Source organism: Physeter macrocephalus, chromosome 21 (assembly GCF_002837175.3).
Source record: "Physeter macrocephalus isolate SW-GA chromosome 21, ASM283717v5, whole genome shotgun sequence".
In the NCBI taxonomy this organism is placed as follows: domain Eukaryota; kingdom Metazoa; phylum Chordata; class Mammalia; order Artiodactyla; family Physeteridae; genus Physeter; species Physeter macrocephalus.
Genome location: NC_041234.1, coordinates 37,202,377 through 37,212,842, shown reverse-complemented (window position 1 = coordinate 37,212,842; position 10,466 = coordinate 37,202,377). Strand labels below are relative to the sequence as shown.

Here is a 10,466-nt window from a genome sequence, read left to right as displayed (position 1 = left end):
ATATATGACAGCAGAAAACTACTAAAGCTCATCAATGAATTTAGTAAATTTACAGCATTAAAAATTAATACACAGCAATCTCTTATATTTTATACACTATTAATGAAATATCAGAAAGAGAAATTTAAGAAAAAATCCCATTTACCATTGCAACAAAAAGAATAAAATATCTAGGAATAAACCTACCTAAGGAGGCAAAAGACATGTACGCAGAAAAGTATAAGACAGTAAAGAAAGAAATCAAAGATGAGACAAACAGAGGGAGAGATATACCATGTTCCTGGATTGCAAGAATCAATATTGTGAAAATGACTATAGTAACCAAAGCAATCTACAGATTCAGTGCAATTCCTATAAAATTACCAATGACATTTTTTCAAAGAAGTAGAACAAAAAATCGTATAATTTTATGGGAACACAGAAGACCCCGAAAAGCCAAAGCAATCTTGAGAAAGAAAAATAGAGCTGGAGGAATCAAGCTCCTGACTTTGGGCTCTACTACAAAACTACAGAAATCAAGAGAGTATGGTAATGGCACAAAAACAGAAACATAGATCAATGGAACAGGATAGAAAGCTCAGAGATAAACCCATGCCTGTATGGTCAAATAATCTATGACAAAGGAAGGAAGAATATACTGTGGATAAAAACAGCCTCTTCAATTAGTGGTGCTCAGAGAAGTGGGACTGCTACAAGTAAAAGAAGTAACTTAGAACCCTCCCTAAATCCATAACCAAAAATAAATTCAAAATGGATTAAAGACCTACATGTAAAGCAAAACACTGTAAAACTCTTAGAGGAAAACCCAGGCAGAACACTCTTTGACATAAATCACTGCAAGATCTTTTTTGACCCACCTCTTAAGATTAATGCAAATAAGAACAAATACAAATGGGACCTAATTAAACTTAATAGCTTTTGCACAGTAAACCATAAACAAGACAAGTATACAGCCCTCAGAATGGGAGAAAATATTTGCAAATGATGCAACTGACAAAGGAATAATCACCAAAATATACAAACAGTTCAGGCAGCTCAATAATTAAAAAAAACCAACCAATTAAGAAATGGGTGGAAGACCTAAGTAGACATTTGTCCAGAGAAGACATACAGATGGCCAACAAACACATGAAAAGATGCTCAACATCACTAATTATTAAAGAAATGCAAATCAAATCTACAGTGAGGAATCACATCACACCCATCAGAATGGCTATCTTCACAAAATCTAAAAACAATAAATGCTGGAGAGGGTGTGGAGAAAAGGGAACCCTCTTGCATTGTTGGTGGGAATGTAATTTGATATAGCCACCATGGAGAACAGTATGGGCATTCCTTAAAAAAACTAAAAATAGAACTATCATACGACCCAGCAATGTCACTCCTGGGCATATTCCCAGAGAAAACAATAATTCAAAAAATATATGCCATTGCTCATAGCAGCACTATTTACAATAACCAGGACATGGAAGCAACCTAAACGTCCATTAACAGAGGAATGGATAAAGGAGATGTGGTACATATATACAATGCAATATTAGCCATAGAAAGGAATGAAATTGGGTCATTGGTAAAGATGTATATGGATCTAGAGACTGTTATACAGAGTGAAGTATGTCAGAAAGTGAAAAACAAATATTTTATATTAATGCATATATGTGGAATCTAGAAGAATGTTATAGATGTTTGTATTTGCAAAGCAGAAATAGAGACACAGAAGTAGAGAACAAACATGGATACCATTGGGGAAGGGGGGTGGTGGAATGAATTGGGAGATTAGGATTGACATATATACACTATTTTGTTTAAAAAATTATTTATATTTTTTGGGCTGCTTTGGGTCTTCATTGCTGCACAAGGGCTTTCTCTAGTTGCGGCGAGTGGGGGCCACTGTTCATTGTGGTGTGCAGGCTTCTCATTGTGGTGGCTTCTCTTGTTAAGCAGAATGTGCTCTAGGGCACATGGGCTTCGGTAGCTATCCCTCGTGGGCTCTAGATCACAGCACAGTAGTTGTGGTGCATGACATTAGTTGCTCCGTGGGATGTGGGATCTTCCTGGACCAGGGATTGAACAAATGTCCCCTGCTTTGCAGGCAGATTCTTAACCACTTTGCGACCAGGGAAGTCCCGTATACTCTATTGATACTATGTATAAAGTAGACAACTAATGAGAACCTACTGTGTAGCACAGGGAACTCTTCTCAATGTTTTGTGTTGACCTAAATGGGAAGGAAATAAAAAAAATAGGGGATTTATGTATAAGTAGTGTTGATTCACTTTGCTGTATAGTAGAAACTAACACAACATTGTAAAGCAAGTATATTCCAATAAAAATTAGTAACAATAAAATAAAATTTTAAAAAAGAATTAAAAGTTAATAAATAAATAGATGTTTGATAGAATTCCCCTGCAAAGACATCTGGTCCTGGACTTTTGTTTGTTGGAGGTTTCAAAATCACTGTTTCAATTTCAGTACTTGTTATTAGTCTGTTCATATTTTCTAGTTTTTCCTAGTTCAGTCTTGGAAGTTTGTATGTTTCTAAGCATTTGTGTATTTCTTCTATATTGCCCATTTTATTAGCATATATTTGTTTGTAGTCTCTTATGATCCTTTGTATTTCTGTGGTGTCTGTTGTAATTTCTTCTTTTTCATTTCTAATTTCTTTGATGTGAGTCTTCCTCATTTTCTTGATAAGTCTGTTAAAGGTTTATCAATTTTGTTTATCTTCTCAAAGAACAAGCTTTTAGTTTCATTCATCTTTGCTATTGTTTAATTCGTTTCTATTTCATTTATTTCTGCTCTGATCTTTATGATATCTTTCCTTCTGCTAAATTTGGGTTTTGTTTGTTCTTCTTTCTCTAGTTGCTTTTGGTGTAAGGATAGGTTGTTTATTAGAGATTCTTCTTGTTTCTTGAGGTAACATTTTATTGCTATAAACTTCCCTCTTAGATCTTCTTTTGCTGTGGTCCATAGGTTTTGGATTGTCATGCTTTCATTTTCATTTGTCTCTAGGTATTTTTTGATTTCCTGTTTGATTTCTTCAGTGATTCACGGTTGTTCAGTAACATATTTTTTAACCTCCAAGTGTTTGTGTTTTTTAAAGTTTTTTTCCCCATAATTGTTTTCTAATATCAGAGCATTGTGGTGGGAAAAGATGCTTGATCCAATTTCAATTTTCTTAAATGTAATCAAGGCTTGATTGTGGCCCAAGATGTGATCTATCCTGGAGAATGTTTCACGTGCACTTGAGAAGAAATTGTATTCTGCTTCTTTCGGATGGAATGTTCTATAAATATCAATTAAGTCCATCTGGTCTAATGTGTTATCTGAGGCCTGTGTTTCCTGATTCATTTTCTCTCTGGATGGTCTGTCCATTGATGAAAGTGGGGTGTTAAAGTCCCCCACTATTATTCCATTACTGTTGATTTCTCCTTTTATGGCTGTTAGTATTTGCCTTATATACTGAGGTGATCCTATGTTGGGTGCATATATATTTACAATTGTTATATCTTCTTGTTGGATTGATCCCTTGAGATCAATAGTGAGCAGTGGAAAAAATGATCTAGCTATATTTATGATACTTGATAAAATAGTAGGATAATTGTCTGCTGCTTTGGAAGATGAGAGACATTTTTTATGATTGAAAATTACCTGTAATTTATGGACATATTTGTATTTTCTTTAATTCACAACAGAAAGACAAACAGTGCACACTTTCATTTGGTAATATAAATGGTAATACTAAACCTTATCAAAAAAGAAAGAAAGTCATGTTCAAACATACAAATATTTAAGCAAATTAGAGAACTGTGTATTGTCATGCCTTTCATTGAGAATTTGATAATAAATATTCTTAAGCCAAACATGTGGTACATACTAGAATGCTATGAGCACACATGGAGGGATACAGAGCTGTCAAATGCAAGTGACTTCTCTTGATTTTTCTAGAAGCAGCCAGGACGCTATGTAGGCTTCTGTTGTTAGTGAATTGAGACAGTAATAGTAGAAATTACACTTACGGATTCTGATTAATATTTTATTGTAAACAGCAAAATCTAGGACAGTGATATTGAACTCTGTATAAAGTTAGGGATCTCCTAGGGTGATTTGAAACTAATGCTTATTTCCGGCCTTCAGAGATCTTGATGTAATGGTTCTGAGGAAGTATTCAAGCATGGTTTTGTTTTTAATTAACAATGTAATTCTAATATAAAATACAGGTAAGTTGGAGAATTCCTGATCTGTGATCTGTGCCCTCAGGTTTATAAGTCTACAAACACAGTTTTATCAATTTGTCATAAATCTCTTATAAGTGGCTTATTCAACTCACAATGAATGTATGTACTCTAAACAATAATAATTAATTAATTCTCCATAAATGTTTACCTGACAATAAAATCAGCAACACATCCTTGTTTAACTTTTTATTTTTAAAAAAAATTAAAAATAATTTTACCAAATATAAAATAGTTAGCTAATGAGAAGCAGCCACATAGCACAGGGACATCAGCTCAGTGCTATGTGACCACCTAAGCGGTGGGATAGGGAGGGTGGGAGGGAGAAGCAAGAGAGAGGACATATGGGAACATATGTATAGCTGATCCACTTTGTTATAAAGCAGGAACTGGCACACCATTGTAAATCAATTATACTCCAAAAAAGATGTTAAAAATAAAAAATAAAATAATAAAAGCATCATCACCAAAAAAACAGTTAAAAAATAAAATATTGTGTTAATTTGTGTTGTACAGCAAAAAAAGCATCTTTCATGTCATTAAGTGATAGAATTCTAACACAATCTTATTTTATATACAATTGTGCAGAAATACTAATTGTAATGTTAACACACTGAGAAGGAAAATAATTAGGAGTTAAAGACTTGTGGTCACATAAGTTTATAAAAAAAAAAAAAAAAGAGTCATGTACCGCAATGTTCATTGCAGCTCTATTTACAATAGCCAGGACATGAAAGCAACCTAAGTGTCCATCAACAGATGAATGGATAAAGAAGATGTGGCACATATATACAATGGAATATTACTCAGCCATAAAAAGAAACGAAATTGAGTTATTTGTAGTGAGGTGGATGGACCTAGAGACTGTCATACAGAGTGAAGTAAGTCAGAAAGAGAAAAACAAATATCGTATGCTAAGACATATATACAGAATCTTAAAAAAAAGGTTCTGAAGAACCTAGGGGCAGGACAGGAATAAAGACAAAGACGTAGAGAATGGACTTGAGGACATGGAGAAGGGGAAGGATAAGCTGTGATGAAGTGAGAGAGTGGCATGGACATATATACACTACCAAATGTAGAATAGATAGCTAGTGGGAAGCAGCCGCATAGCACAGGGAGATCAGCTCTGTGCTTTGTGACCACCTAGAGGGGTGGGATAGGGAGGGTGGGAGAGAGATGCAAGAGGGAGGAGATATGGGGATATATGTTTATATGTATAGCTGATTCACTTTGTTATAAAGCAGAAACTAACACCCCATTGTCAAGGAATTATACTCCAATAAAGATGTTAAAAAGAATGCAAAACTACAAAGTGTAAAAAGAAGAAAAGAGGGAGCAGTGCTGGGATACCTTGGATGTATGTATTTTATTTCCCAACTTCAAATAAAATAGTTATAAAATCATCATCCAGAGAGAATCACTGGATGATTTGGAGGTAGTTTCTTTTTATATATGTGTATATGTATACATACATATATCAATAAAAATAATTTAAAAAAAGAAAAGAAAATTTTCAAACTGAAAGAATAATGGCAAGAATAAAGAACAAATTCCCATATACATTTATCCCAGCTATATTCATTGTTAATATTTTACCACATTTGTGTTATGAATCTCTCTATGTATGTGTATTTTATTTTTTTTCCAGATTTATTTTAGATAAATTACCCATTTACTCGTAATTATGTTAATGTTTATTTCATGACAACAAGGGCATTATTTTACATAACTATAGTACAACTATCACGTTCAGGAAATTTAACATCAATATAATGTCATTGTCTAATATATAGCACAAATTCAAATTTTATCTTTCCCAGAAATGTCTTTAAGGAATTAACAACAAGAGCTAGACTATTGTTGCTTAAATAATTAGGTATTATAGCCTAAATGAGTTGACACATACAATTAAACTCCACACATCTCTTTATTTTTCTTTAATCTAAGATGTTACCTCAGCCTTTCTTTGCCTTTTATAGCCTTGATATGTTTGAATTGTAATGCAGAATATCCTTCAGTTTGAATTTGTCTGATGTTTCCTCTTGATTAAATTCCTGTTGTGCATTTTTTGGCAGGAATACCACAGAAGTGATATTTGTACTTCTCAGTGCACCATATCAGAAGGCACATGATGCAAATTTACTCCACTTGTAGTGATGTTAATTAATCATTTTATTAATAAAGGTGGACTTTAAAGAATCAAAGCACGTGAAATTCCAGAAGAAATAAAAAAATTCTCAGGATCCTTTTCAATGTCTACAAGGGAATTTATGTGGAACCAGTGTACTATAAGTCAAGTACATTATCTTTCCATGAATATTTTACATGATCACCAGGCTATTCATGAATATCAATTGTCAGAACAATTTTAATTAGCATCTGTGTTGCAATAATATAAATCATCCCTTCCATGTTTTATATCTTTGGTGTTATAGATATATGGTGGATAAATAAGTTAAATAATAAGTCTTCAAACCTCTTAAACTGATTTTTCTATTAATGAACAGATTATATTAGATGGCAATATTAGGTAGTTGACTCCAAAGTCTGCCTAATAAGGCAAAATCTGTCAGTGTTTTTGATGCGTGCAGGTATGCATGCATGAATGAATAAAGGTAGGTATTATTAATACCCACTTTTTAGAGATTAGGATTCAGAGAGGTTAGATAATTTATGCAAAGTCACAGCTAGTAAATTACTGAGCTGGGCTAGGATTCAACCCTAGTACTATTTTATTCCCTTATAGTTTTATTTTTTTAAAAAATCTTTATTGGAGTATAATTGCTTTACAATGGTGTGTTTGTTTCTGCTTTATAACAAAGTGAATCAGTTATACATATACACATGTTCACATATCTCTTCCCTCTTGCATCTCCCTCCCTCCCACCCTCCCTATCCCACCCCTCTAGGTGGTCACAAAGCACCGAGCTTATCTCCCTGTGCTATGCAGCTGCTTCCCTCTAGCTATCTATTTTACGTTTGGTAGTGTATATATGTCCATGCCACTCTCTCACTTTGTCACAGCCTACGCTTCCCCCTCCCCACATCTTCAAGTCTATTCATTATTACGTCTGCATCTCCATTCCCGTCTTACGCCTAGGTTCTTCATGACCTTATTATTATTTTTTTCTTAGATTCCATATATATGTGTTAGCATACGTTATTTGTTTTTTTTTACACAAATATTTTAATAAAATCATCATGGAAAGTTGTATATAAACACATACAACTATTTACAAATATGTAAGCATATGTACAAAGACTAGAAATGAATATACAGAAAAAATATGTTAGGATACTGGAGTGGGGTTCTGTTTCTTTTAAATTATTTTGTAATTATTTTACACTGAGGTAGGACTATTGTAGTGTTAGAGAATCTTGTATAAATGTATTTGTTCAAGAGCTTCCCTGTCAATATCCTTTTCTGGGTATACATCATAGTTTAGTGGTACCTCTTCAACCCAGGGAGATAACTGTATATTAACCTGAAGACCTGAGAGAGAATCTTCAAGACTTGGCACTGTCACTAATAAGGATCCTTGTTTATTTACATTATGGCTGATATATTCCCAGGCTCTGGCCTGTTCTGCCTCATTAAGAAAATATTCAAAGACATTATTCATTATAATAACATCAGCATTTTGCAGAAGTGAACTTTGCATACAGATGTCTGCATGAAGCACCTTTATTCTGTCAGTGAACTGGTACTTTTTTATGACCATTTCCTGCAACTGGCAAAAGTCTTCATTCAATTCTACTCCATACAATTGTGATGCTGAACTGTAAAGATAACCCTAAAGGTGTTGTCTTGTGTGAGCCGCACACCATACAGTAGTATCTGCTCATTTTTCCTTCCTCACATAATGAATCAATAAAGTCTTCATCATAAAGGAACGCATCAACGTGGACTGTGGGTTCTGGCTGCTGCTGTATTTTTTGGAGGGCTAGATGTTCTGAGGAAAGCATGGTTTCTAGAGGTAAGCAATTCCGAAGGTCTTCTGCTATGTTTTTCAACATAATGTCATTATTGTCTTAAATGAATTCATCAAAATCTCCTGTGGATAGATGTCATTCACCAGTTTAGGAAATTTCACAGCTGTGGTCTCTTCAAATGTTGTTTCTAGTTCATTTTCTTTGCTCTCCTTAAGAGATTTCAATTAGATGTATGTTGAAACTTTTTCACTGTATCACCTTATGCCTTTTTTTCTTTTTTTCACAGTACACGGGCCTCTCACTGTTGAGGCGTCTCCCGTTGTGGAGCCCAGGCTCCAGACACGCAGGCTCAGCGGCCATGGCTCATGGGCCTAACCGCTCTGTGGCATGTGGGATCTTCCCAGACAGGGGCACGAACCCGTGTCCCCTGCATTGGCAGGCGGACTCTCAACCACTGTGCCACCAGGGAAGCCGCTCACCTTATGTCTTATGCCTACATCTTTATTTTCTCTTCATCCTTTTGTCATTCTATTCTTCAATTCTGAATATTTTCTATGACCTATCTTCTAGTTTACCAATTCTCTCTTCAATACTGTTTGAAATGTTATAAATTCATTCAATGAATTTTTAAAAACATCTTTACTGGAGTATAATTTCTTTACAATGGTGTGTTAGTTTCTGCTTTACAACAAAGTGAGTCTGGCTAATGGTTTATCAATTATGTTTATCTTCTCAAAGAAACAGCTTTTAGTTTTACTGATCTTTTCTATCATTTCCTTCATTACTTTTTCTACTTTTCTGCTCTGATCTTTTTGATTTCTTTCCTTCTGCTAAATTTGGGGTTTTTTTGTTCTTCCTTCTCTAAACTTTAGGTGCAAAGTTAGGTTGTTTATTTGAGTTATTTCCTGTGTCTTAAGGTAGGAATATATTGCTATATACTTCCCCCTTAGAACTACTTTTGCTGAATCCCATAGGTTTTGTGTCATCGTGTCTCCAATGTCATTTTTTTCTAAGTATTTTTTGATTTCCTCTTTGATTTCCTCAGTGATCACTTCGTTATTAAGTAGTGTATTGTTTAGCCTCCAGGTGTTTGTATTTTTTAGAGATCTTTTCCTATAATTGATATCTAGTCTCATAGCGTTGTGGTCAGAAAAGATACTTGATAAGATTTCAATTTTCTTAAATTTACCAAGGCTAGATTTGTGACCCAAGATATGATCTATCCTGGAGAATGTTCCATGAGCACTTGAGAAAAATGTGTATTTTGTAGTTTTTGCATGGAATGTCCTATAAATATCAATTAAGTCCATCTTGTTTAATTTGTCATTTAAAGCTTGTGTTTCCTTATGTATTTTCATTTTGGATTATCTGTCCATTGGTGAACGTGGGGTTTTAAAGTCCCCTACTATGATTGTGTTACTGTCGGTTCCCCTTTTATGGCTGTTAGTATTTGCCTTATGTATTGAGGTGCTCCTAGGTTGGGTGCATAAATTTTTACAATTGTTATATCTTCTTCATGGATCGATCCCCTGATCATTATGTAGTATCCTTCTTTGTCTCTTGTAATAGTTTTTATTATAAAGTCTATTTTGTGTGATATGAGAATTGCTACTCCAGCTTTATTCTGATTTCCATTTGCATGGAATATCTTTTTCCATCCCCTCACTTTCAGTCTGTATGTGTCCCTAGGTCTGAGGTAGGTTTCTTGTAGACAGCATATTTATGGGTCTTGTTTTTCTATCCATTCAGCCAATCTGTGTCTTTTGGTGGAAGCATTTAATCCATTTCCATTTAAGGTAATTATCAATATGTATGTTCCTATTACCATTTACTTAATTGTTTCGAGTTTGTTATTGTAGGCCTTTCCCTTCTGTTGTGTTTCTTGCCTAGGGGAGTTCTTTTAGCATTTGTTTTTCGGGTTTGTTCTTGTAGGTCTTTTCCTTCTCTTGTGTTTCTTGCCTAGAGAAGTTCTTTTAGCATTTGTTGTAAAGCTGGCTTGGTGGTGCTGAACTCTCTCAGCTTTTTCTTGTCTATAAAGTTTTTAATTTCTCCCTCAAATCTGAATGAGATCCTTGCTGGGTAGAGTAATCTTGGTTGTAGGTTTTTCTCCTTCGTCACTTTAAATATGTCCTGCCACTCTCTTCTGGCTTGCAGAGTTTCTGCAGAAATATCAGCTGTTAAGCTTATGGGGATTCCCTTGTGTTTTATTTTTTGTTTTTCCCTTGCTGCTTTTAATATGTTTTCTTTGTATTTAATTTTTGATAGTTTGATTAATATGTGTCTTGACGTGTTTCT

The 10,466-nt window shown here is 34.3% G+C and overlaps 1 pseudogene; it reads right to left on the bottom strand.

The window, feature by feature from the left end:
* Positions 1-7,606: 7,606 nt before the first annotated feature.
* Positions 7,607-10,466, bottom strand: part of LOC112062590 (uncharacterized) — a 149,710-nt pseudogene continuing 146,850 nt past the window's right edge.